This window comes from Monodon monoceros, unplaced genomic scaffold, assembly GCF_005190385.1.
Source record: "Monodon monoceros isolate NGI ecotype Baffin Bay Population unplaced genomic scaffold, NGI_Narwhal_1 Super_Scaffold_20, whole genome shotgun sequence".
Taxonomy (NCBI): domain Eukaryota; kingdom Metazoa; phylum Chordata; class Mammalia; order Artiodactyla; family Monodontidae; genus Monodon; species Monodon monoceros.
The window spans coordinates 54,889,135-54,916,494 of NW_021703777.1; positions in this window are offsets into that span (position 1 = coordinate 54,889,135).

The following is a 27,360-nucleotide window of genomic DNA, read 5'->3' on the forward strand; positions in this document are numbered from 1 at the left end:
TTAGGAGTGGAATTGCAGGGTCATATAGTAATTCTATATTCAACAGTTTGAGGAACTGCTGAACTGTTTTCCACAGTGGCTGCATGATTTTACATTCCTGTTAACAATTTACAAATGTTCTATTTATCCATATCCTTGCCGGTACTTACTTTCAAGATATCATAGTGGTTGTGAAGTAGCATCATCTTGTGGTTTGGATTTGCATTTCATGTGCTTGTTGGCCATTTGTATATCTTCTTTGGAGGAAAGTTTATTCAAGCCCTTTGCCCATGTTTTAATCAGTTGTTCTTTTTTTGTTGAGTTGTAAGGGTTCTTGTATATTCTGGATATTAAACTCTGATGAGATACATGATTTGCAAGCCTTTTCTTCCATTCTGCAGCTTATTTGTTCACTTTCTTGATATTGTTCTTTGATGTGCAAAATTTTTTAATTTTGATGAAGTCCAGTTTATCTATTTTTTATTTTGTTGATCATGCTTTTGGTATCAAATCAAAGAATCCACTGCCAAATCTGAGGTCATGAGATTTATCCCTATGTTTTATTCTAATAGTTTTAAAATTTTACCTCTTATATTTAGGTTGTTGATACATTTTTTTTTAACATTTTATTGGGGTATAATTGCTTTAAAATGGTGTGTTAGTTTCTGCTTCACAACAAAGTGAATCAGTTATACATATACACATGTTCCCATATGTCTTCCCTCTTGCGTCTCCCTCCCTCCCACTCTCCCTATCCCACCCCTCCAGGCTGTCAAAAAGCACCGAGCTAATATCCCTGTGCCATGCGGCTGCTTCCCACTAGCTATCTACCTTACTACGTTTGTTAGTGTGTATATGTCCATGACTCTCTCTCGCCCTGTCACAGCTCACCCTTCCCCCTCCCCATATCCTCAAGTCCGTTCTCCAGTAGGTCTGCGTCTTTATTCCTGTCTTACCCCTAGGTTCTTCATGACATTTTTTTTTTCTTAAATTCCATATATATGTGTTAGCATACGGTATTCGTCTTTTTTTTCTGACTTACTTCACTCTGTATGACAGACTCTAGGTCTATCCATCTCATTACAAATAGCTCAATTTCGTTTCTTTTTAAGGCTGAGTAATATTCCATTGTATATATGTGCCACATCTTCTTTATCCATTCATCCGATGATGGGCACTTAGGTTGTTTCCATCACCAGGCTATTGTAAATAGAGCTGCAATGAACATTTTGGTACATGACGCTTTTTGAATTTTGGTTTTCTCAGGGTATATGCCCAGTAGTGGGATTGCTGGGTCATATGGTAATTCTATTTGTAGTTTTTTAAGGAACCTCCATACTGTTCTCCATAGTGGCTGAACCAATTCACATTCCCACCAGCAGTGCAAGAGTGTTCCCTTTTCTCCACACCCTCTCCAGCATTTATTGTTTCTAGATTTTTTGATGATGGCCATTCTGACTGGTGTGAGATGATATCTCATTGTAGTTTTGATTTGCGTTTCTCGAATGATTAATGATGTTGAGCATTCTTTCATGTGTTTGTTGGCATTCTGTATATCTTCTCTGGAGAAATGTCTGTTTAGGTCTTCTGCCCATTTTTGGATTGGGTTGTTTGTTTTTTTGTTATTGAGCTGCATGAGCTGCTTGTAAATTTTGGAGATTAATCCTTTGTCAGTTGCTTCATTTGCAAATATTTTCTCCCATTCTGAGGGTTGTCTTTTGGTCTTGTTTATGGTTTCCTTTGCTGTGCAAAAGCTTTGAAGTTTCAATAGGTCCCATTTGTTTATTTTTGTTTTTATTTCCATTACTCTAGGAGGTGGGTCAGAAAGGATCTTGCCGTGATTTATGTCATAGAGTGTTCTGCCTATGTTTTCCTTTAAGAGTTTGATAGTTTCTGGCCTTACATTTAGGTCTTTAATCCATTATGAGCTTATTTTTGTGTATGGTGTTAGGGAGTGATCTAATCTCATACTTTTACATGTACCTGTCCAGTTTTCCCAGCACCATTTATTGAAGAGGCTGTCCTTTCTCCACTGTACATTCCTGCCTCCTTTATCAAAGATAAGGTGTCCATATATGCGTGGGTTTATCTCTGGGCTTTCTATCCTGTTCCATTGATCTATATTTCTGTTTTTGTGCCAGTACCATACTGTCTTGATTACTGTAGCTTTGTAGTATAGTCTGAAGTGAGGGAGCCTGATTCCTCCAGCTCCTTTTTTCGTTCTCAAGATTGCTTTGGCTATTCGGGGTCTTTTGTGTTTCCATACAAATTGCGAAATTTTTTGTTCTAGTTCTGTGAAAAATGCCAGTGGTAGTTTGATAGGGATTGCATTGAATGTGTAGATTGCTTTGGGTAGTAAAGTCATTTTCACAATGTTGATTCTTCCCATCCAAGAACATGGTATATCTCTCCATCTATTTGTATCATCTTTAATTTCTTTCATCAGTGTCTTATAATTTTCTGCATACAGTTCTTTTGTCTCCTTAGGTAGGTTTATTCCTAGATATTTTATTCTTTTTGTTGCAATGGTAAATGGGAGTGTTTTCTTGATTTCACTTTCAGATTTTTCATCATTAGTATATAGGAATGCCAGAGATTTCTGTGCATTAATTTTGTATCCTGCTACTTTACCAAATTCATTGATTAGCTCTAGTAGTTTTCTGGTAGCATCTTTAGGATTCTCTATGTATAGTATCATGTCATCTGCAAACAGTGACAGCTTTACTTCTTCTTTTCCGATTTGGATTCCTTTTATTTCCTTTTCTTCTCTGATTGCTGTGGCTAAAACTTCCAAAACTATGTTGAATAAGAGTGGGCAACCTTGTCTTGTTCCTGATCTTAGTGGAAATGCTTTCAGTTTTTCACCATTGAGGATGATGTTTGCTGTGGGCTTGTCATATATGGCCTTTATTGTGTTGAGGAAAGTTCCCTCTATGCCTACTTTCTGCAGGGTTTTTATCATAAATGGGTGTTGAATTTTGTCGAAAGCTTTCTCTGCATCTATTGAGATAATCATATGGTTTTTCTCCTTCAATTTGTTAATATGGTTTATCACATTGATAGATTTGTGTGTATTGAAGAATCCTTGCATTCCTGGAATAAACCCCACTTGATCATGGTGTATGATCCTTTTAATGTGCTGTTGGATTCTGTTTGCTAGTATTTTGTTGAGGAGTTTTGCATCTATGTTCATCAGTGATATTGGCCTGTAGTTTTCTTTCTTTGTGACATCCTTGTCTGGTTTTGGTATCAAGGTGATGGTGGCCTCGTAGAAGGAATTTGGGAGTGTTCTTCCCTCTGCTATATTTTGGAAGAGTTTGAGAAGGACAGGTGTTAGCTCTTCTCTAAATGTTTGATAGAATTCACCTGTGAAGCCATCTGGTCCTGGGCTTTTGTTTGTTGGAAGATTTTTAATCACAGTTTCAATTTCAGTGCTTGTGATTGGTCTGTTCATATTTTCTATTTCTTTCTGATTCAGTCTTGGCAGATTGTGCATTTCTAAGAATTTGTCCATTTCTTCCAGATTGTCCATTTTGTTGGCATAGAGTTGCTTGTAGTAATCTCTCATGATTTTTTTTATTTCTGCAGTGTCAGTTGTTACTTCTCCTTTCTCATTTCTAATTCTATTGATTTGAGTCTTCTCCCTTTTTTTCTTGATGAGTCTGGCTAGTGGTTTATCTATTTTGTTTATCTTCTCAAAGAACCAGCTTTTAGTTTTATTGATCTTTGCTATCGTTTCCTTCATTTCTTTTTCATTTAGTTCTGATCTGATTTTTATGATTTCTTTCCTTCTGCTAGCTTTGGGGTTTTTTTGTTCTTCTTACTCTAATTGCTTGAGGTGCAAGGTTAGATTGTTTATTTGAGATGTTTCCTGCTTCTTAAGGTGGGCTTGTATTGCTATAAACTTCCCCCTTAGAACTGCTTTTGCTGCATCCCATAGGTTTTGGGTCGTTGTGTCTCCACTGTCATTTGTTTCTAGGTATTTTTTTATTTCCTCTTTGATTTCTTCAGTGATCACTTCATTATTAAGTAGTATATTGTTTAGCCTCCAAGTGTTTGTATTTTTTACAGATCTTTTCCTGTAATTGATATCTAGTCTCATGGCGTTGTGGTCAGAAAAGATACTTGATACAATTTCAATTTTCTTAAATTTACCAAGGCTTGATTTGTGACCCAAGATATGATCTATCGTGGAGAATGTTCCATGAGCACTTGAGAAAAATGTGTATTCTGTTGTTTTTGGATGGAGTGTCCTATAAATATCAATTAAGTCCATCTTGTTTAATGTATCATTTAAAGCTTGTGTTTCCTTATTTATTTTCATTTTGGATGATCTGTCCATGGGTGAAAGTGGGGTGTTAAAGTCCCCTACTATGAGTGTGTTACTGTCGATCTCCCCTTTTATGGCTGTTAGTATTTGCCTTATGTATTGAGGTGCTCCTATGTTGTGTGCATAAATATTTACAATTGTTATATCTTCTTCTTGGATCGATCCCTTGATCATTATGTAGTGTCCTTCTTTGTCTCTTTTAATAGTCCTTATTTTTAAGTCTATTTTGTCTGATATGAGAATTGCTACTCCAGCTTTCTTTTGGTTTCCATTTGCATGGAATATCTTTTTCCATCCCCTTATTTTCAGTCTGTATGTGTCTCTAGGTCTGAAGTGGGTTTCTTGTAGACAGCATATATAAGGGTCTTGTTTTTGTATCCATTCAGCCAATCTGTGTCTTTTGGTGGGAGCATTTAGTCCATTTACATTTAAGGTAATTATCAATATGTATGTTCCTATTCCCATTTTCTAAATTGTTTTGGGTTCGTTATTATAGGTCTTTTCCTTCTCTTGTGTTTCTTGTCTAGAGAAGTTCCTTTAGCATTTGTTGTAAAGCTGGTTTGGTGGTGCTGAACTCTCTCAGCTTTTGCTTGTCTGTAAATGTTTTAATTTCTCCATCAAATCTGAATGAGATCCTTGCTGGGTAGAGTAGTCTTGGTTGCAGGTTTTTCTCCTTCATCACTTTCAGTATGTCCTGCCACTCCCTTCTGGCTTGTAGGGTTTCTGCTGAGAGATCAGCTGTTAACCTTATGGGGATTCCCTTGTGTGTTATTTGTTGTTTTTCCCTTCCTGCTTTTAATATGCTTTCTTTGTATTTAATTTTTGACAGTTTGATTAATATGTGTCTTGGCGTATTTCTCCTTGTATTTATCCTGTATGGGACTCTCTGTGCTTCCTGGACTTGATTAACTATTTCCTTTCCCATATTAGGGAAATTTTCAACTATAATCTCTTCAAATATTTTCTCAGTCCCTTTCTTTTTCTCTTCTTCTTCTGGAACCCCTATAATTCGAATGTTGGTGCGTTTAATGTTGTCCCAGAGGTCTCTGAGACTGTCCTCAGTTCTTTTCATTCTTTTTTCTTTATTCTGCTCTGCAGTAGTTATTTCCACTACTTTATCTTCCAGGTCACTTATCCGTTCTTCTGCCTCAGTTATTCTGCTACTGATCCCTTCTAGAGTATTTTTAATTTCATTTATTGCATTGTTCATTGTTGCTTGTTTCATCTTTATTTCTTCTAGGTCCTTGTTAACTGTTTCTTACATTTTGTCCATTCTATTTCCAAGATTTCGGATCATCCTTACTATCATTATTCTGAATTCTTTTTCAGGTAGACTGCCTATTTCCTCTTCATTTGTTAGGTCTGGTGCATTTTTATCTTGCTCCTTCATCTGCTGTGTGTTTTTCTGTCTTCTCATTTTGCTTATCTTACTGTGTTTGGGGTCTCCTTTTTGCAGGCTGCAGGTTCGTAGTTCCCGTTGTTTTTGGTGTCTGTCTCCAGTGGCTAAGGTTGTTTCAGTGGGTTGTGTAGGCTTCCTGGTGGAGGGAACTAGTGCCTGTGTTGTGGTGGATGAGGCTGGATCTTGTCTCTCTAGTGGGCAGGTTCACGTCTGTGGGTGTCTGTGGCCTTATTATGATTTTAGGCAGCCTCTCTGCCAATGGGTGGGGTTGTGTTCCTGTTTTGCTAGTTGTTTGGCATAGGTTGTCCAGCACTGTGGCTTGCTGGTCGTTGAGTGAAGCTGGGTGCTGGTGTTAAGATGGAGGTCTCTGGGAGATTTTTGCCATTTGATATTATGTGGAGCTGGGAGGTCTCTTGTTGACCAGTGTCCTGAAGTTGGCTCTTCTACCTCAGAGGCAGAGCCCTGACTCCTGGCTGGAGCACCAAGAGCCTTTCATCCACACGGCTCAGAATAAAAGGGAGAAAAAGTAGAGAGAATTAGTAAAAGTATGAGTAAAGAAAGAAGGAAAGAAGGAAAGGAAGGAAGGAAGAAAGAAGCAAAGAAGGAAAGAAAGGAGGGAGGGAGGAAGGAAGGAAGGAAGGAGGGAAAGAAGGAAAAAAGACAGAAAGAAGATACAGTAAAAATAAAATAAAGTATAATATAGTTATTGAATTAAAAATATTTAGAAAAAAAAAAGGGACGGATAGAACCTTAGGACAAATGTTGGAAGCAAAGCTATACAGAGAAAATCTTACACAGAAGCATACACATACACCCTCACAAAAAGTGGTAAAGGGGGAAAAATCATAAATCTTGCTCTCAGAGACCACCTCCTCAATTTGGGGTGATTCGTTGTCTAAAGGAGGGAAGGAAGGAAGGAAAGAAAGAAAGAACGAAGGTAAAGTATTATAATAAAGTTATTACAATTAAAATTATTAAGAAAAAAAGTTTTTAAAAAAAACCATGGATGGATAGAGCCCTAGGACAAATGGTGGAAACAAGATTATACAGACAAGATCTCACACAGAAGCATACACGTACACATTCACAGAAAGAGGACAAGGGAAAAAAATCATAGATCTCGCTCCTAAAGTCCACCTCTTCAATTTGGGATCATTCCTTGTCGATTCAGGTATTCCACAGATGCAGGGTATATCAAGTTGATTGTGGAGCTTTAATCCGCTGCTTCTGAGGCTGCTGGGAGAGATTTCCCTTTCTCTTCTTTGTTCTCACAGCTCACAGGAGCTCAGATTTGGATTTGGCCCTGCCTCTGCGTGTAGGTCGCTGGAGGGCGTCTGTTTTTTGCTCAGACAGGACGGGGTTAAAGGAGCCGCTGATTCGGGGGCTCCGGCTCACTCAGGCCGGGGGTGGGGGGGGGAGGGAGGGGCACTACGTGCGGGGCGTGCGGCGGCAGAGGCCGGCGTGACGTTGCTCCAGCCTGAGGCCCGCTGTGCGTTCTCCCGGGGAAGTTGTCCCTGGATCCCGGGAACCTGGCAGTGGCGGGCTGCACAGGCTCCGCGGAAGAAGGGTGTGGAGAGTGACCTGTGCTCGCACACAGGCCCCTTGGTGGCGGCAGCAGCAGCCTTAGCGTCTCCCGCCCGTCTCTGGTGTCTGTGCTTTTAGCCGCGGCTCGCGCCCGTCTCTGGGGTTCGCGCTTTTAGCCGCGGCTCACGCCCGTCTCTGGAGTTCCTTTAAGCAGCACTCTTAAACCCCTTTCCTCGCGCACCAGGAAACAAAGAGGGAAGAAAAAGTCTCTTGCCTCTTCGGCAGGTGCAGACTTTTCCCCGGACTCCCTCCCGGCTAGCCGTGGTGCACTAATCCCTTCAGGCTATGTTCAAGCCGCCAACCCCAGCCCTCTCCCTGTGCTCCGTCCGAAACCGAAACCCGAGCCTCAGCTCGCAGCCCCGCCCGCCCCGGCGGGTGAGCAGACAAGCGTCTCGGGCTGGTGAGTGCCGGTCGGCACCGATCCTCTGTGCGGGAATCTCCCCGCTTTGCCCTCCGCACCCGTCGCTGTGCACTCCTCCGCGGTCCAGAAGCTCCCCCCTCCGCCTCCCGCAGTCTCTGCCCGCTAAGGGGCTTCCTAGTGTGTGGAAACTTTTCCTCCTTCACAGCTCCCTCCCACTGGTGCAGGTGCCATCCTTATTCTTTTGTCTCTGTTTTTTCTTTTTTTCTTTTGCCCTACCCAGGTACGTGGGGAGTTTCTTGCCTTTTGGGAGGTCTGAGATCTTCTGCCAGCCTTCAGTAGGTGTTCTGTAGGAGTTGTTCCACGTGTAGATGTATTTCTGGTGTATCCGTGGGGAGGAAGGCGATCTCCGCGTCTTACTCTTCCGCCATCTTCAAGCCGTCCCTCTGTTGATACATTTTGAGCTAATTTTTGTGTATGGAATGAGGTAGGCGTCCAGGTTCATTCTTTTGGTTATCCAGCTGTCCTAGAATCATTTGTTCGAGAGATTATTTTTTCCCCATAGAATGGTACCTTTGTCAAGAATTAATTGGCCGTAAAGGTTTGTTTTTTTCTGGATTCCCAATTCTATTCGACTGCTTTATATGTCTTTCCTTATGTCAGTACAGCACTATTTTGATTACTGTAGCTTTGTAGCAAGATTTAAAATCAGGAAATGTGACTCCTCCAACTTTGTTCTTTTCATTTTCAATATTGCTTTGGCTATTTGTACCCCTTAGTAATTCCATGTAAATTTAAAGATAGGCTTTTTCATTTCTGAAAAAACAGAAGGCAATTTCAGTTTTTACAATGATTACAATGAATCTGTAGATTGCATGGGAGAGTATTGCCATCTTAATATTATATCTTTCAATCACTGCTTATGGGATACCTTTCCATTTAATTATCTTCATTAATAACTTCTGCATATTTTGTAGGTTTCATTGTATAAGTCTTTAATCTCCTTGGCTAATTTATTCCAGGTATTTTAGTCTTTTGGATGCTATTTTAAATGGAATTGTCTTCTTTATTTCCTTTTCAGATTGTTCATTACTAGCATATAAAATCACAACTGATTTTAGTGTATCAATGTTGTACTCTGTAACTTTGAATTTGTTTATTAGCTGTAGTAGGGTGTGTGTGTGTGTGTGTGTATTCTTTGGGATTTTCTACATATGAAATCATGTCATCTACAAATAGATATAGTTTTATTTCTTGTTTTTCAACTTGGATAACAATTTTCCCTTGCCTAATTGCCCTGGCTAGAACTTCCCACATTTGAGCATGATGTTTACTGTGTTACTGTGGGTCTTTGAAGAATGTCTATATCATGCTCAGGAATTCCCTTGTATACCCAGTTTGATGAACGTTTTTATAATAATGGGTATTGGATTTTGCCAAATGTTTTCTCTACATCCATTGAGATAATTTTGGGCTTTAAAAAATGTGTTCAATAGATGTGATGTATTACACTGATTTTCTTATGTTGAACCACCCTTGGATTCCTGGGGTAAATCTGACTTGGTCATGTTGTAGAAATTTTTAATGTGCTATTAGATTAAGTTTGCTAGTATTTTCTTGAGGATTTTTTGGTCTGTATTCATAAGGGATATTGACCTCCAGTTTACTTGTGATACCTTTGTATAACTTTGGTATTAGAGTAATGCTGGACTATTAGAATGTGTTAGGAAGTTTTCTCTCCTCTTCTGATTTTTGAAAGGGTTGGAGTAGGATTGGTGCTAATTCTTCTTTAAATGATTAGTAGAATTCACCAGTGAGTCCATCTGGTCCTGGACTTTTCCTTGTTTAGAGGTGTTTGACTATGGATTCAATCTCTGTTCTTGTTATAGGTTTGTTATTGTATAGGTCTTTACTTGTTATAGGTCTTGTTATTTCATCTTTAGTCAGTTTTGCTATTTGTGTGTTTCTAAGAATTTGTTTACTTCATGTAGATTGTCTAATTTTGTGGTGTACAATTATTCATATTATTCTCTTATAATCCTTTTAATTTCTGTGAGGTTGGTGTTAATGTCAATACTTTTATTTCTGAGTTCAATTATTTGTGCTTTTTCTTTCTTAGTCATTCTGCAGAGAAATTTTGTTATAGTTTAAAAGAACCAAGTTTTGGTTTTGTCATTTCTCTCTATTGTTTTCTTATCTCAATTACATTTATCTCTTTTGTAATTTTTATTATTCCTTCCTTATGCTACTTTGGCTTTAGTTTGCTCTTCTTCTGATTCATTATGGTTTAAAATTAGGTTGTTGATTTGAGACCTTTCTTCTTTTTTTAATATAAGCATTTGCCATTTGCCAGTATAAAATTCCCTCTAATGCTGCTTTGGCTGCATCCCATAAGTTTTCAAATGTTGAGTTTTTGTCTTCATTTATCTCAAAGTATTTTCTAATTTTCCTTGTGATTTTTTCTTTGACCAATTGGTTGCTTAAGAATATATTGTTAATTTTCCAGGTATTTGTGGAGTTTCCAGTTTTTCTTCCATTATTCCTTCTGTATTCCATTGTGGCCAGAAAAGATACTTTGTGTGATCAATCTTTTGAAGTTTATTGACAATTGCTTTTTTTAGCCTAATATATGGTCCATCCTGGAATGTCTCCTGTGCACTTAAAAATATATATTCTATTGGATAGAGTGCTCTGTATAGTCCTTTTAGGTCTAATTGGTTTATAATGTTACTCAAGTTCTCTATTTTCTTATTGAGCTTAAGGCAAGATGTATATCCACTATTGAAGGTGAAGTATTTTAGACTCCCAATTATTATTAAAAAACGATTAATTTCTCCCTTCAGTCCTGTCAGGTTTGTTTCATATATTTTAGGACTCTTTTGTTTTGTGTGTTTATGTTTATAGTGGTTGTATCTTCTTGATTAATTGATACTTTTTCAGTATTAAATGTTCTTTTTTGTCTCTTGTAACATTTTTTGATGTAAAGTCTGTTTTGTCTGATATTAGTATATCCACCCCAGGTCTCTTTTGGTTATTATTTTCATGGAATATCATTTTCATTTTTTCACTTTAAAGCTGTTTGTGTCTTTGAGCCTAAAATGAGTGTCTGGTAAGCAGCATAAAGTTTGATCATTTTTTTCAATCCCTTCTTCCAGTCTCTGTCTTTTAATAGTAAGTTTAATCTATTTACTTTTAAAGTAATTTCTGATAATGCAGGAATTACTTCTGCTATTTGTTTTCTCTACATTTATCTTTATGTGGTTTGTTCCTCAATTTCTCCAATTCTTCTTTCTTTGTGCCTCAGTTTTTTTCTATTGTACTTGATTCCATCTTCATTTCTTTTTCTGTATACTTTTCATTTTACTTCTTGGTGGTTACCATGGGGATTACAGTTAACATCCTAAACTTATGCCAATCTAGTTTGAAATAATAAAATCTTAACTTTAATAGAATGTATTAACTGTGCTTCTGCCCAGCCCTTTTCTCCCCGTTTATGTTGTTGTTGTTACAAATTGCTTTTGTACAATGCATTCCCATTAATGTAAATCAATAATTATTAGTTTATGTATTTTAAAGCATATAGGAAATGCAAAAGGTGTTATAAATTACAATAATACTAGTTTTTATATTTACCTGTGTAAGGATTGTTATTTCCTCAAATGGCTTTGAGCTACCACTTAGTATCCTCTTTGTTCATCCTAAAGGACTCAATTTAACATTTCTTGTTGGGCATGTCCAATAGCATCAAACTCTATTAGCTTTTGTATATCTGGGAATGTCTTAATTTTTTTTTCATTTTTGTAGGATACTTTTGTTGAATATAGAATTCTTTGTTTTTACTTTCAGCACTGTAAATATATCTTCCTGCCTCCTGGCCTTTATGGTTTATAATGAAAAGTTGGTTGTTAATATTATTGAGAATTTCTTGCACTTGATGAGTCACTTTTGTCCTTAATGCTTTCAAGATTTTCTTTTTGTGTTTTGCTTTTAACAGGTTGATTACAGTGTGTTACAGGGTGGTTGCCTTTAAGCTGATCCTCCTTGAAGTTCCTTGATCTTAAATATGTAAATTAATTATTTTCATCAAGTTTAGGCAGTTTTGGGGCATTATTTATTTAAATATTTTTTCTGCTACTTTCTTTGTCTCTTCTCCTTATAAAAATTCCATAATGAGTGTGTTGGTGTGTGTGAAGGTGTTCCACAGGTACCTTAAGCTGTATTCATTTTTCTTCCTTCTTTTACTTTCTGCTCCTCAGATTATGTGATTTCGTTTTTTTTTAATTTCCTTTTTTTAAAAAATTTATTTTTGGCTCTGTTGGGTCTTTGTTGCTGCATGCAGGCTTTCTCTAGTTGTGGCGAGCGGGGGCTACGCTTCATTGTGATGTGCGGGCTTCTCATTGCAGTGGCTTCTCTTGTTGCGGAGCACAGGCTCTGGGCACGTGGACTTAGTTGTGGCATGCGGCCTCAGTAGTTGTGGCTCGCAGGCTCTAGAACACAGTCTCAGTAGTTGTGGTGCACGGGCTTAGTTTCTTTGCGGCATGTGGGCTCTTCCCGGACCAGGGCTCAAACCCATGTCCCCTGCATTGGCAGGCGGATTCTTAACCACTGCGCCACCAGGGAAGTCCCAGATTATGTGATTTCAATTGTCATATCTTCTAGGTTACTGATTCTTTCTTCTACCTGCTCAAGTCAGCTGCTGAACCCCTCAAAGTGAAAATTTCATTACAGCTATTGTATTTTCAGGTCCAAATTTCTATTTGCTTTATCTATATAATTTCTATTTTCATTATTGATATTCTCTACTTATTTGTACACCATTCTTTTGCTTTCCTTTATTTGTTAATGGTTTCCAACAATCCTCTGAGCATATTTAAAAAGAGAGTTAATTTATAGTTCTTGTCCAGGATGTCCAATATGTGGGCTTCCTCTTGGATATTTTCTATTAATTTATGTTCTACCTGTGAATGGGCTGTAGTTTCCTGTTTTTTTCTGTGATTTGTAATTGTTTTTGTTCTTGAGAACTGGACATTTTGAATAATATAATGTGATAACTCCGGAAATCAGATTCTCCCTCTTTCCCAGTGATTGCTTATGTTACCAATAGAGAGTTGCAGTATTCCATTTTTTCAGTGACTTTTCCAAATTACTTTGGCAAGGGCTATTTTCCTTGTTCTGTATGGCCAATGGTCTCTCTTCTTACCTCTATAGTCAGCCAGTGACCTAACATAAGGAAAGGGGTGGGGGGGGCAGGAAGTGGTCTATCTCTTTAAATTCCCTCTAACAAGTACCATCAGGAAAGCTACTTAAGACAGAGGGGACAGAAACAATGGCTGTTCCCTGCACTGGCCCCTTGGTGAACCACTAGGCCTTTCAAAACACACAACCCTGATCCTTGGAGGATAAGGTCCTTATTGTCCAACCCAGAACCAGCAAACTGTACCAGAAATGTAGGCCAAAGCTCCCATGGCTACCTACCTGGGGCCTGGAAGATGGTGGCTGCTACACTAAATGCTGAAATTAATGAAACTTTACCAGATTCTTTCTTTGTTAAGCAGTCCCTTAATGTTACAAGTGTTTGACTGGACTCCATGATTCTAAAGTTAATAGTTGATTCTGATGATTCTTGCTTGCTGAATTACTGTTTCCATGGAGAGCATGATTTGTGGCACTTCTTACCCTACCATCATCCATTTGGTCTTTTCCACTATTTACATAATACTTTCATTAATATATGGTAACAGAATGGGAAATATTAAGTTTGATTTTTTACAAAAAATAACTGATTTTAAAATAAATATGCTTATTTTAAAATCAGCAATATGTAAATATTATAAGAAAATAGAAAATCATCAAACGGTATTAATGCTAAATTCTCCAACATAAAAAGAGCTTGCTCCTGAATAAATGTTTCAAGGTTAAAGTGCTATAAAATATTATGCTTATAGACTTTATAAATATTTTTGCCCCCGTGAAAAATGGATGGTTATCTTCTCCTCTTTTCTCAGATATCCCTTCTCCCATAAATCCAGATTTTCAAATCTGTTACTGTATTAATACTTAAAAGTATTTTACCTTTTATTCTTTTTCTATAATTATAAACCAAGTCATTAATATATTGGAATAGAAACTGATACTCACCCTCAATTATTATTATTATTTTGGTTTGTTTGATTACTTTCTTACCTACGTTTAACACTAGATTTTTCCCCTAGAGAAATTTAATACATATTCAAGTTACCAGGATCTCTAATTTTTTGGCAATAAGTGGCTGTTGACCATAGAAATGGACATATGACTGAAAGTATGATGCAAGATTATATAATCTTTCGCTTTCAGGACTGTGGATATTGCTTTAACTTTATTTGGCTTTAAAAGCAGTTGTAAAACATCAAAAGAAAAGTCTGGGTTTCCTCCACTTTAGGTAAGCTGCCTTTTTCTCCCCCCACTTCTTTGGAAGCCAAAAAAAAGAAGTCTTTATTTTTGACCAACAGAAGTATAATGATATTTTAATATCAACTTTTTCACTATTTTCTTATTGTGAGATATACCCTTTGACTTGAAATTAGTTCTCTCATTGGAGTTTCCAATGGAGAGAAATGTTTTTCCATTTTACTTTAGTATAAACTTTTTGTTCTATTTATTTAGGTTCTCAAGTCCTGAGAGAAATGTATGTGTTGTTGATTTGTCTTTACGGTTCTTCCATAGATTTTGTTTCCTTTCTTATTTAAATTGTAGTTATATTTTCTCTGTATTGTCTGTGACGATCTCAAGTCTGTCCTCCCTGCCTGTAATTTGGTTTTCAACATGGAAATTACTCTCCCTTGTTATTGATATTGTTAAATAAGTAGTGCTGTTTTTTAAAATCCATTTGTTAGCTATAACTTTCTATTTTAATGTACCATATTTAATAAAATGCATCATTATTTAACATTTTAAATATATGCACATTTTATTGTTATTCTACCATAAAAAACAATTAAAGAATATTTTATTCTGTTCTTCAATTGGGTGTTATTTTTCTCTTAACCAAATTTCTCTCCCATGTGTGATGGTTAATTTGTTTGTCAAAGACCATCTAGACTGGTCTAAAAGACCATCTGTTTTTAGATGGTCTTTTAGATGATTTTTTAGATGATTAGCATTTAGATCAGCTGACTTTGATTAAAGCAGATTAATCCTTCATAGTATAAGTTGACCTCATGCAGTCAGTTGAAGGCGTTCAAAAAGAAGAATGAGGCTTTCCAAGGAAGAAGAAATTCTGCCTCCAAATTGCCTTTGGATTCTAAATTGCAACATCAACTTCTCCGTACCAAGTGCCCTACAGATTACAGACTTGTCGTTTTCCAAAATCACTTGAGCCAATTCCTTAAAATAATCTCATAGACATAGATAGATGTAGATATAGGTATGTATATACAGATGTGCACACTTATATATGTACATATATGTGTGTGTATGTATACATGTATGTGTATATGTATGTACATACACACATAAACACATATCCTGTTGGTTTTGTTTCTCTGGAGAAACCAGACTAATACACCATGTCTCTTTCTCCTCCCCTCCTCTTTCTTCCCTCCTTCCCTTTCTCTATCAGTGACATCAGTGTTCTACTACTAGTACTGTACCTTATTATCCTAAATGTAAATTATTTTGGAATATGACAGTGCCTGGTGACTATTCAGTATGTGGTTGAGATGCTGCAGTAATATGTAAGATCTTTTGAACTGGATTATAATTGAGGATTTTTACTTAAACTGTTCAATTATATTTTCAGTTTATTTCCTCCAGATTCTCAGTTTTTCTTGAAATGATCTTTAATCTATGTAAACTTATTTCTCAACATTGCTTTTAGGAATAGGTTTCAGCATTTTGCTGCAGTGTGCCAGAAAATGTATTTCATAGTTTGGCCAAAGTGTTTTGAATATTATATCACCAGGTTGTTCCATTTACATTGATAGTGATAAAATGTACCTGGATTTTACTTTATATTTTTTGCCAAGTATAGGAATAAGAAAGTTAGTAATTCAACTCACTTCTTCATCTTTTAAAAAATATTTCATTATAAAACACATGACAGCTAAGTATATTTAAATAGTGCATAATTTATACATTATAAACTACTCAACCTAAAAAATGGAATATTTATTTATTTAACCTTTGTTTAGAATTATATTAAAAATTTTCAAATATGTGGATTTTTCCTGTATGCTTATTGTTATCTAATTTAATTCCACTGTGGTCAATTTACTCCACATGATTTTGGTCCTTTCAAATTTATTAAAATTGGTTTTACGGCCCAGCATGTGGAGAACATATTACGTACATCAGAAAAGAATGTTTAGTGTTCTATAAATATCAGTTAATTCAAAGGGATTGGTAATATTGTTCAGATTAAATAGGTGTTTGCACATGTTTGTATAATTGTTCTATTAACTGCTGAGGAGGGGTGATAAAATCTCCAGCTATGATTTTGGAATTGGCTTTTTCTCCCTTTATATATGTCAAGTTTTGCCATATATTTTTGAGCTCTTATATTAATCTACATGTGAAGCTTATATCTTCCCAATTAATTACCTCATCATTATTAAATGTTGCTCTCAATCTCTTTAATACCCCATGTCTTGAAGACTATTTAATCTGATATTTATATAATCATGTCTTTCTTCTCATTCTTATTCTTTATATGATCCACACAGGATTCATTTTATCTTTAAATTTAAAGCACATTTTTTTGCAGATACCATTTAGTTGAGTTTTGCTTTTTTCATCAGTTCTAACAATATCTTCTCAATTGAATTATGAAGTTTAATTTATGAACATTTTTCATTTGTTTTCAAATGGCATTATTGCACACAGAATATTTACTTCTATTAAGTGATCAGTTCCAAGATTTTAGAGAGATATATACAGTTGCATAACCACTACCATAATCATGATACAGAATATTATCATTACTGTCCCCTGGTCTAGCAACTGGAAACCAATCAGTTGCTTTCTTTCAATATAGTTTGCCTTTTATAGAATTTGTTACAAATGGAATGATACAGTATGCAGTCTTCCGTATCAGACATTTTCACTAAGAATAATACTTTCGAGATTTGTCTATGTTGCTGTGATAATAATAATTTCTTTTTAATTTTGAGCAATATTTATTGTATAGACATACCAAATTAACTCATCAAACAGTATTCCGGTTAATGTATCCTTTTGTTGCTTCTAACTAAGGCTATCATTAATAAATTTTGTCAGAACAGGAACAGTTGAGTGCAAATCTTTGTATTGAATATTTTTATTATACTTAGTTAATACCTAGGAGTGGGACAGCTGGGTCATCTGATAAGTGTAGGTTTAACCTTCTAAGAAAGTGCCGAACTATTTCCCAAGGGGGCTGTATATTTATTTATTTTTCATTGTTGTCAGCACTGTATGAACTTTATATTTGCTCTGCATCCTTGCAAATACTTGATATTTTCAACATTTAAACTTGTATCCATTTTGTGTACTTAGTGACACCACATTATGTTTTCAGTTTTAATTCAGTATTGATTGATGATGTTCAACATTTTTTTTATGTATTTACTTGCCATTGGGGTATCTTTATTGGTTAAATGCCTGTAAAGCTTGTGCCCATTTTAATTGGGTTATTTGTCTTATTATTAAGTTTTAGAAGCTCTTTACTTATTCTGGATATAAGTCCTTTATCAGTTATATGATATGCAAATAGCTTCTTCAAACATGTAGCTTGATTTTGATTTTCTTAACAGTATCTTCGAAGAGCAAAAGTTTTAATTTTGATGAAGTCCACTTGATGAAAATAAATTTTTATACAGTATTTTTTTGTATGCTGTTTAAGAAATCTTGACCAAAGCCAAGGTCACACAGTTTTATCCTATTTTTGTTCCTAAAGAAGTAGTATTCTTACATAGGTCTATGAAACATATTGAGACACTTTTTATATGTTTTTAAGTGTTAAGGATTTTTTTTATATGCATGCCCATTGTCTCAGCAACTTTTGTTGAAAGCATCTCTTTCAGTTTGCATCACTTGTTTTTTTGTTGAAAATCAGTCCATCGCCAATGTTATGTCCATCACCAGAAGTCGTGTTTTTGGACTTTGTTCTGCTCCAATATTTATGTTTCTAGCCTGATATGAGGAAAACAGTCTTTTCTTTTTTTTTCTCGCTGTGTTTGGTCTTCATTGCTGCATGCAGGCTTTCTCTAGTTGTGGCGAGTAGGGGCTACTCTTTATTGTGGTGTGCGGGCTTCTCATTGTGGTGGCTTCTCTTGTTGTGGAGCATGGGCTCTAGGCGTGTGGGCTTCAGTAGTTGTGGCACACAGGCTCAGTAGTTGTGGCACACAGGCTTAGCTGCTCTGCGGCATGTAGGATCTTCTCGGACCAGGGCTTAAACCCATGTCGCCTGCATTGGCAGGCGGATTCTTAACCACTGCACCACAAGGGAAGTCCCAGGAAAACAGTCATGGTAACTATGATTTCATAGTAAATCTGGAAATCAGATAGGGTAAATCCTCCAAATTGTTTGTTTGTTTGTTTCTTTTTTGAATTACTTTAGCTATTTTAAGACATTTCCAGGCACATATATATTTTAGGATTAGATTGTGAATTTATACCGAACAAAGCCATTTCACTTTTTTATTGGGATTTAATTCAGTCCATAAATCAATATGGTAAGAATTGACTTCTTTAACAATATTGTGTCTTCTGTTCAATGAACATAATATATTTCTTCATGTATTATTTTCTTTAATTTCTTTTAGAATTTCTCGGCAGCATCCTGTGTACAGATGGGCACATATTTTGTAAAGTTTACATCTAAATACATCACTTTTTTATGCTATTTAAAATGTTTATTTCAATTCCAAATGTTTAATGTAGTATGTAGAAATATCATTGATAATTTAGATTTACCTTGTGTCTTTTGACCTTGCTTATAAACTCACTTATTAGTTCCCATAATTCTTTTGTAGAGCCCTTAGAATTTTTCCTATAGGTCTTCAGTTGTCTACAAATAAAAACTATTTTACTTATACCTGTCTAATTGATATTTTATTTGTTTATTTTTCTTTCTCTGTAAAAATGGTTATTACATCCAATATAAAGAGGAAGAGAAATGGTGAGAATGGATATCCCTGATCTGTTCTTGATCTTCAGGGAAAAACGTTGCTCTTTACTCTTAACTATTTATCAGTCAGAATTATAGAGATGCCATTTATCGGTTTCCATTTTGTTATGAGTTTACAAAGCTTTTTTTTCAGGTACTAAATTTTATCTCTTGTTTATATGTTTATTGAGATGACCATATGGTTTTACTTTGTCTATTAATATGAGTTGAATTGGTTGATTTTCAAATGTTAAAGCAACCTTATATCTCTGTGAAATGAATTCCATTTTGTCATGATTGATTATCTTTTTATATATTCCTAGATTTGATTTGCTAAAAATTTGTATTTTCATATATTTGCTACAATTTTATTAAGAATTTTTCCTGTGTGTCTACAAGAGGGATTAATCTGTGGTTTTGTTTTCTTATATTATCTCTTGATTTTGTAATACAGGACTTATAAAGTAAGTTAAGAGAATTCTCTACTGTTTTATTTCTAGAAGAAGTTGTATAGAATTGGTATCATCACTTCCTTAAAAGTGTGGTAGAATTCACTAGTGAAGCCTTCTGGCCTAAGGTTTCCATTAAGGGCGTGTTTTAACTAAAGATTAAATTTCCTAAATGCATGTAGGAGCAGTTTTGCTGTCTGTTTCTTCTTGACTGTGCTTTCGCATTCTGTATCTTTTGAGCAGTTTGTCCACTTCCTTTTAGTTATCAAATATGTTGGCATAATATTACTAGTAATATTCTTTTATTGTATTTTTAATTCTTAATATCTATAATCATGTCACCTCTTTGTTTCTGTTACTGGAAGCTTGCATCTTTCCTCTTTTTTTGATCCACCTGGATAATCTACCTGGTTCATTGATGTTATTGATCTTTAAAAACTGACTTTTATTCTCTTGTTTTTGTGTTTTAAGTTATGGATTTCCACTCTGATCTTCATTGTTTCATTTCTTCTGTTTACTTTGATTTTCGCTTTAAAGTGGAACTTTTTTTTTTAATATTTAATTTTTTTTAATATTTATTTTTGGTTGCATTTGGTCTTCATTGCTGTACGTGGGTTTTTCTCTAGTTGCGGCAAGCGGGAGCTACTCCTTGGTGCAGTACGTGGTCTTCTCACTGCGGTGGCCTCTCCTGTTGTGGAGCACGGGCTCTAGGCACATGGGATTCAGTAGTTGTGGCACACGGGCTCAGTAGTTGTGGCTCTCAGGCTTCAGAGCACAGGCCCAGCACCTGTGGTACACTGGCTTAGTTGCTCCAAGGCATGCGGGATCCTCCCAGACCAGGGCTCGAACCCATGTCACCTGCATTGGCAGGAGGGTTCCCAACCACTGCACCACCAGGGAAGCCCTAAAGTGGAACTTTTGATCACATAGATTGGAAATATTTCAGTACTTTCATAGTTATCACAATGATATGTGATTGCTCTTGTCTTGTAATGGAAAATTCTTAACCTTACAAACTCCTATACATTGAAGGATACTTTATTAAATAGTAACTAACTATATCTGAATATGTGTTTATCAGATTGGTATTTTTCTCTAGTATTTAAAGCATAAGAGCAATATAATTTGCTGGAGGAGATACAGGCCAGATAAAATGTCATTTGGGTTGCATGAGGATACTAGACTACATGGAGGAAGAGACAGAAAGAGAAACTAATGACAAATAGCAGGATGGGACCAAAAACAAGGATCCTCTTTCTTAATCTTAAATTATGCTAGTACTATTTCTGATAATTTTCCAAAATATTATAAAATGTTGTCTTTATCATTATTATAAGACATGTGTGCTATTAATGAATGAAAAGCAAATATCAATTATAAAGAGCCAATAACCTTGATGAAAGATTTAGGACGAAAAATAAATATTTTAATGGTGAACTCCTTCAAACATAATTTTAAAGACTCCCAGCATACTGACCTTGCTCCCATTTGATTAGTTTGGCAAACACCTTTATTTATACAGAAAGTCATATGTCTAATCTAATACCAACTAAATCATTGAAGGAGTCCCTGTAACAAGGCACTAAAAAGCACTACATTGGTGCTGCCTAGATCTATGCAAAGAGACAGAAAATGGATCATTTGGAAGAAACTAATCTATACTTATTCCTGGGTTTAATTTTATGAAACCTTAGAGTCATTTGAATTTAAATTGACTGACATTTCCAGTATATCCAACTGTTTATTAGTAGTATAAAGCTGCAGATCACAAAAATAGTGCTTTTTTAATAAAAAATAAGAAAATACATTTTCTGAATCTTCTCAAGGTAAATAAATTTTTAAAAGGCTTCAGTGCCATTCCTACTTTTATCCTCAAATAATAGTATTAATATTATTAGTATTAATAGTTATCATCTGCTATCCTTTGCTTTCACCAACCTACCACTTCCTAATAAAGGTAAATATGTGAAGCTTTGTCCCTTCCACTCATTATGGAGCACCATGTGGTACTTACCACAAATAAAGTTGAATGAATCTTTTATATTTTATATCAAAGATTATTGTAGTTCTAAACCCTTAGATTTATAATTTCTTGAAATTTATCTATCATTCTATTTGTTTTTTATTTTAAAACTACAAACTGGGACAATTCCATAAGTTTTCCTCTCACACAGTGCTTTCATTTTTGTGGCTGATAAGTAACATTACTATCTACATATTACATTATTATCTTTCCTCAGGTAGGTCTATAAAATGTATTTTAATCAGTTTATTTTAACTAGTACAAAGAGTAATAAGAATATTTTATTAAAAATTTTGTTAATCTTTATATATTTGATACATACTCAATTATACTACACAAAATTCAGTATACTATACTGTGTACTATACTAAATTTATAACAGTTTAACCATACAGTCATTTCTAAATCAAAGTAATTCACTAACAACTTGATCAAAATTAACCAATATTGATTCCTTTGATATTATGAGCCAAAGTTAGAAAGATCAGTTAATTCATACTGAAGCATTTTTGCAACTAATGGAATAATTTAGTAAATTATTTTACAAATAAACTCATTATGAATGGAAAGTTGTCATTACACTTTTTTTCTGGGAACAATGACCTTTCATGTTTTCTAATTTAATATGTTTTGGCCCAGAAAAATACTTTGCACACTAATATGACTTGAAATCTCTTTAAAGTTGATATATACTTCCTATTGAAAATACACCATTCTCTTGAAGTAATTCTAAAGAATCTTTTTTGTTGGTTGGTAGGTTTTATGAAAAGGGGGACCTCATAGATCAAAGTAAAAAATAAAACATAATAAAACAAACACAACAACAAAAACAGAAATTCTTAATGTAAGCAGTTCTTTCATTGTAGGCTTATAAAAAGTGAAGAGATAGTGCAAATGTCTAGGTATATTTTTCCTTCCTCATTTTTTACCCTCCATCAAACCTTCCTTTCCTATCCCACAGAACATAGGGAAAAAAGAAAACACAACTCATGTTTAATAGTGTTTCATAGAAGGAAGAAAAATATAATTATATTCTTGTAAGCCTTTTTATTTGTACTTCACAGAAAACTGAATGACTGGAATAAAAATGCTGTTTTATATAGATAAAGATGATTTAGTTTAATATATCATGAAATTTTTTAAAAAATCAAGCATAAAATTTTAGGTAAGGGAAATCAATGAGTAGTAAGTGGCTTAATTTACATAGTTATACACAGGCTCAAAGAATGTTAGAATTGGGAGGGACTTTTGAAGTTATTTTTTATCACAGATTAAGGAACTTTTACTATACACTCAATAAATTTTGATGATTAATTTGACATAATTTTTTTACCTTTCATAAGAAAACTAATTTGATTTTTATGATAAAGGACAGAAAGGTTAATAGATAATTACAGTGGCTATTCTTCAAAAAATTGTTCATCTTTAGGTTTATTTTATTTTGTAAAGTTAGTTATGGGAGAAGACCCAGTTAGAAATGATCATTTTCCATTGAAACTATTTTATAAGAAATACTTGTCTGAGTATCTTTTATCTCTGACTGTCATCTTCATCATTTTGAGATCAAAACATATGCAGTTATATGTGAGTAAGAAAATTAGAGTGATATAAGAAATGACATTCAAATATTGAAAATGAAAAATTAAATGTAAACCAGAAAATAAGATCTAACAATTTATTGAGTAAAATGTGAATTATATAACTCAAAAGTATATACTTTAAGCCTGGATTGGAAATGGAATGGAAAAAACTTGTTACTTTCCTCAAATATGAAAACAAACAATTCCAGGTGATTATTCTCATTCATATAAGTGTAGCTTTGATTACATTTCAAGCTTAAAAAAACACAACCAGAGACAAAACTCTGCTGCAAACACAATTATATACAAATATTGATATGGCAATAGATTTATAGGTACAGTATATAGGTATAGATATAAATCTCAGATTCTCCAAATCTCTAAAATAGAGGACTTTATTGCATCACATAACTTTTCCTGAATATATGACTATACTTATAGAAAACTTTAAGGCATCATCTTAGGTATCCTGAAAAAATTTCTACGCCTTAAGCTGTATTCTCTTATTTTCTATAAACATTGTATTGCACATGGTACTCTCCTTTCTCTAACCATCTATAATTTTTTAACTGAGAATCCATGAACACTTGGTGTGTCCTGAAGCATGCTGTGTACCTTTTCCCCAAAGCTCTAGTTTATGGTACTGTTATGGAATAGATAATCCTATTCCTTTCGCTGAAAACAACAAACAGAAATCTGTGCTCAAATTTTTGAATCAAACTGATTATAGCTACTCTGTCAGAGTTTGCCCTTGTATTAGATTTCAACCAAATTCAATTACACAGTGTGCTCCTTGCTGCCATGGGATGAATGGCAGGACAAAGATGAATGAACACAACTGCTGCAATTGATTGATCCCAACATTCCTGCAGGTTGACTAAAGTGCCTAGGAGCAAAATGAAGAATAGTATTCATTTGTAACTACTGGTCAATCTTTAAATTAACTGAAAATTTCATGAAAGACCAGACATTTAATTGAATGTATTTTTTTTATATTTTAAGAATGCTAAACAAATTATATATATATAATATTTTCTTAAATAGGTACTTAAAAAAGCATATTTGTTCTATGTACTTAAATTATTAATATTTATAATGTTTATTTGTTACAAAATAATAAAGTGTATATAATGGTAATGAGATAATGGTATAATTCAAAGGAATAAATGGCAATATATATGAGTTACAAATATTTTTATTTATAAAAGTTGCCAATATATTAATGGATACTGCTGACATTTGAAATGGCATGAAGTGTTGCATTAAAAATGTATATGGGTTTTCATTTAGAGTATTTATTATTAGCATTGTTGTTACCTTGTATAATTTGGACTTCAGTATTACATGATTATAGTAAATATAATTCTTCAATATTCCAGGAATTATAATTTGCATGTTTATGGAATCCAGAAGATCTCCATGAAGAATGATATGAAGATTTATTATGTGATAGAGTAATAAGTGAATTTTTAAAGCATATTTTAAGAATATAGTCCACTAAGTAGAACCAAAATCAGATAATGGGTTTATTTATATTACATGACAAGAAGTTAAGGTGATAAGAGAGTTTGGACCTGGTGTTGCAGCTCAACATTGCTTGCAAGGAACTAGTTCCTTCAGTCATTAGCATTATGGCTTTATTCTCATGTTGTTGGAGCCTTCTGTATCTCTAGGTCTTACATTTACACTTCTGGCCAGAATAGATCTGAAAGACTCAAATTGTCTTTATTCTTAGTCTTTTTTTTTTATCCTTTGGGAAGATAAACCCTTCCCAGGCTCCCAGCTCAGCCCCATTGATTTCCACTTATAGGGGGAAGACAACAATGGATATGAGTGTGTTTGTAAGGGAGTAGTTATGCATATGTTGCATCGGCAACCTTATCTGTCAGGGGATTGGGGAGTTTTTTTTAGCTTTTAACAATTAATTAACAAATTGATTAGACTGTTAATTTTTCATGAATTTCATCACATGGTATAATAAACTTGGTATACTAAAAAAAATGCTCAAGTTATAAAATCGCATTTTTATTCCAATACTTGTGTTATAGAAGTGACTACTGTATAACTTACAGATTCTGCAGCAGAGGAGCTCATAATTTATCCATATTTCTATTAGTGGAAGCAGGACCCGCAAAGACCTCTGCTTAAAACTTTTCTGCATTATAATTAGATGGGACTTTGATAAAACTAACGTTCTAGCTTCTTATTCAAAATTTATGTGACACCTGACCATATTCAATTTGTAGATATTATAATAGAAAAAATGGACTTGACATGCAACAATTCAGCCTTTGTATGCATTGAAATCCTAATTTCCTTGGGAAATATTTCCTACACAGGAATCAGATTTCTTGTCTTTTCTGAGACATTTTCATTATCATTATAAGACATGTGTCAAGGCTGTTATGTCTTAGTTCTTAAGAATACCTCCAAGGAGCAGAAAATGCTAATATAAGCTCCTTTATTAACCCACTAATAAATGAAAACCCACTAATAAATGAAACTTGATTGTAGGACAAGACTCTCTTCTGCAGTAAAGTATATCTTATGGTAAAGGACTTCAACAAATACAGGCTATTGAGTAGTGAAATTCAAGATTGTAAAGTTACAATACACTGTAAATAATTAAGAAAGTAGGTATATAATTTTTCCATTCTGCTCCTGATTTTTGCTTTTGCTTTTGTCTCCCTTCTTATCTCCCTTCCTCCTTTCCTCCCTCCCTTCCCCTCTTTCTTTTCTTTCTTTTCTTTGTTAAAAAATTGGTATATTAAAGTTGAAAGAAAATTGTTTTCTGAAGTGTTTTTTTCTTGATTATTTTCAGATTATACTTTCTGTGTGACTTAGTTTTAATATACTAGATTGTGCTCTGATTAAAATATGTGTAATTCAGTGTGTTATTTTTAAGTCAAAATTTTATTCATATTTTATGTGAAACTTTGAAATTTCTGTAAGTATTGTTATTGAACTGGGAATGCATTTATGCTTTTATCAAATAAATAATGAATAGGAAACATTTCAACTTTACAAGTAAATGATGCTATTTTTATTTAAGTTTTTACATTTGCATGGTTATGATCTAATTGGAAAACACAAAGTAGATTAAGAAAATAGATTCATCATGATGTTATTAGTAAATCATCTTTTTTTCAGTTCACAGTTTAATTGAATATAATTTCTCATAATTAATGTGCAATAATTCATGTGCAGTTAGATATTTTCTTGAATTAAGGCCATAAGATCTGAGGAATGTTCAAATGTTTGACCAACATTTTTATATCTCTTTACAGAGAGAGAGAGAAAACGGGTCAGAGAGAGAGAAAGAGAGAGCGCTGCCTGTTATGTGAGTTCTTTTCTACTATTTTCAAAACTAGTATATATATAAGAGAGAAAGGCTTTCTTAGAAATTAGGCAAACAAATAAATAAATGTACACATGAAATTTTCTGGGACTTTCTCTGCTTAAGGTTGTCATTTTGAAGGCATAATTATATCATGCTTTAAAAATTGAATGTTATTGCCTAAATTTTCTGTTTTCAAAGCACCAAGTATTGGGATGCTAAAGTTAATTTTTACTTTACTAAAATAAGCTACCTATACTAAAATAGAATTTTTAAAGTGACAAAATTTAACTTTTAGTATAAAAGAAAGCAAATTACTTTCTAAAACTAATAATGTATTTCTGATAGTCTCCCTTCAAACAAATAGGTTTCCCAGGAGTGCTTAAACATTTTTGCCATGGACTCTTGTCATTCCTGTGAGGTCTATGGACCATCTTCTCAGAATGATGTTCTTAAATACCTAAAGTGAATTAGATAGAATTATAAACATTATATTGAAATAGTCCTGTCTCCATTTTCTATTGATTGATTGATTGATCTATTATCTATCACTTCTCTATTAGTGTAGTAAATAAAAATATCTAGTAATTTACTAATAATTGCCATTATTGCAAAACAGGGTCCTTAAATCGTATTTCAAGATCTCCATAAAAATTTTAATTTGCTTGAAACTATCTTGGATTCTTTTGGTAATAATAGTCATAGATACTGCTCATACTAGTGTTGTTTGTTGCCTAAACTTATAGCTAAAGAAAATACTAAATTTCATTTAGACTTTAGTAAAATAAAGTAATTAATTTTTCCACGCAACATCATGGGCTCTCTATTCTCTACTTATGGACTTTTTGACTGTTGTCTCTGGATCCTGCATTAAGAATCAGTGATTATATTTAGCACCTGATTTTTCACTGTGATAAATTTGTGTTATTCTGATGGGTAAGATACAATTATTATTCTAGAGGAATCATAATCTAGCAGAAAAAAGGGACTACAGTTAGATAGCTCAAATCCAGTGTGATTAATGCAGTATTAGAGGCATGTGCTAAGTAGTACTTTGGGAACACACATGGAAGAGTTAACTTTCCAGAAGGGAATACTGTAGGAAACACAAAACATGGTGACATTTATGATGATCTCAGAAATATGCAGAAGTCCACAGTACAAAAATTTGAAAGAGACACATATTCCAGATTTAG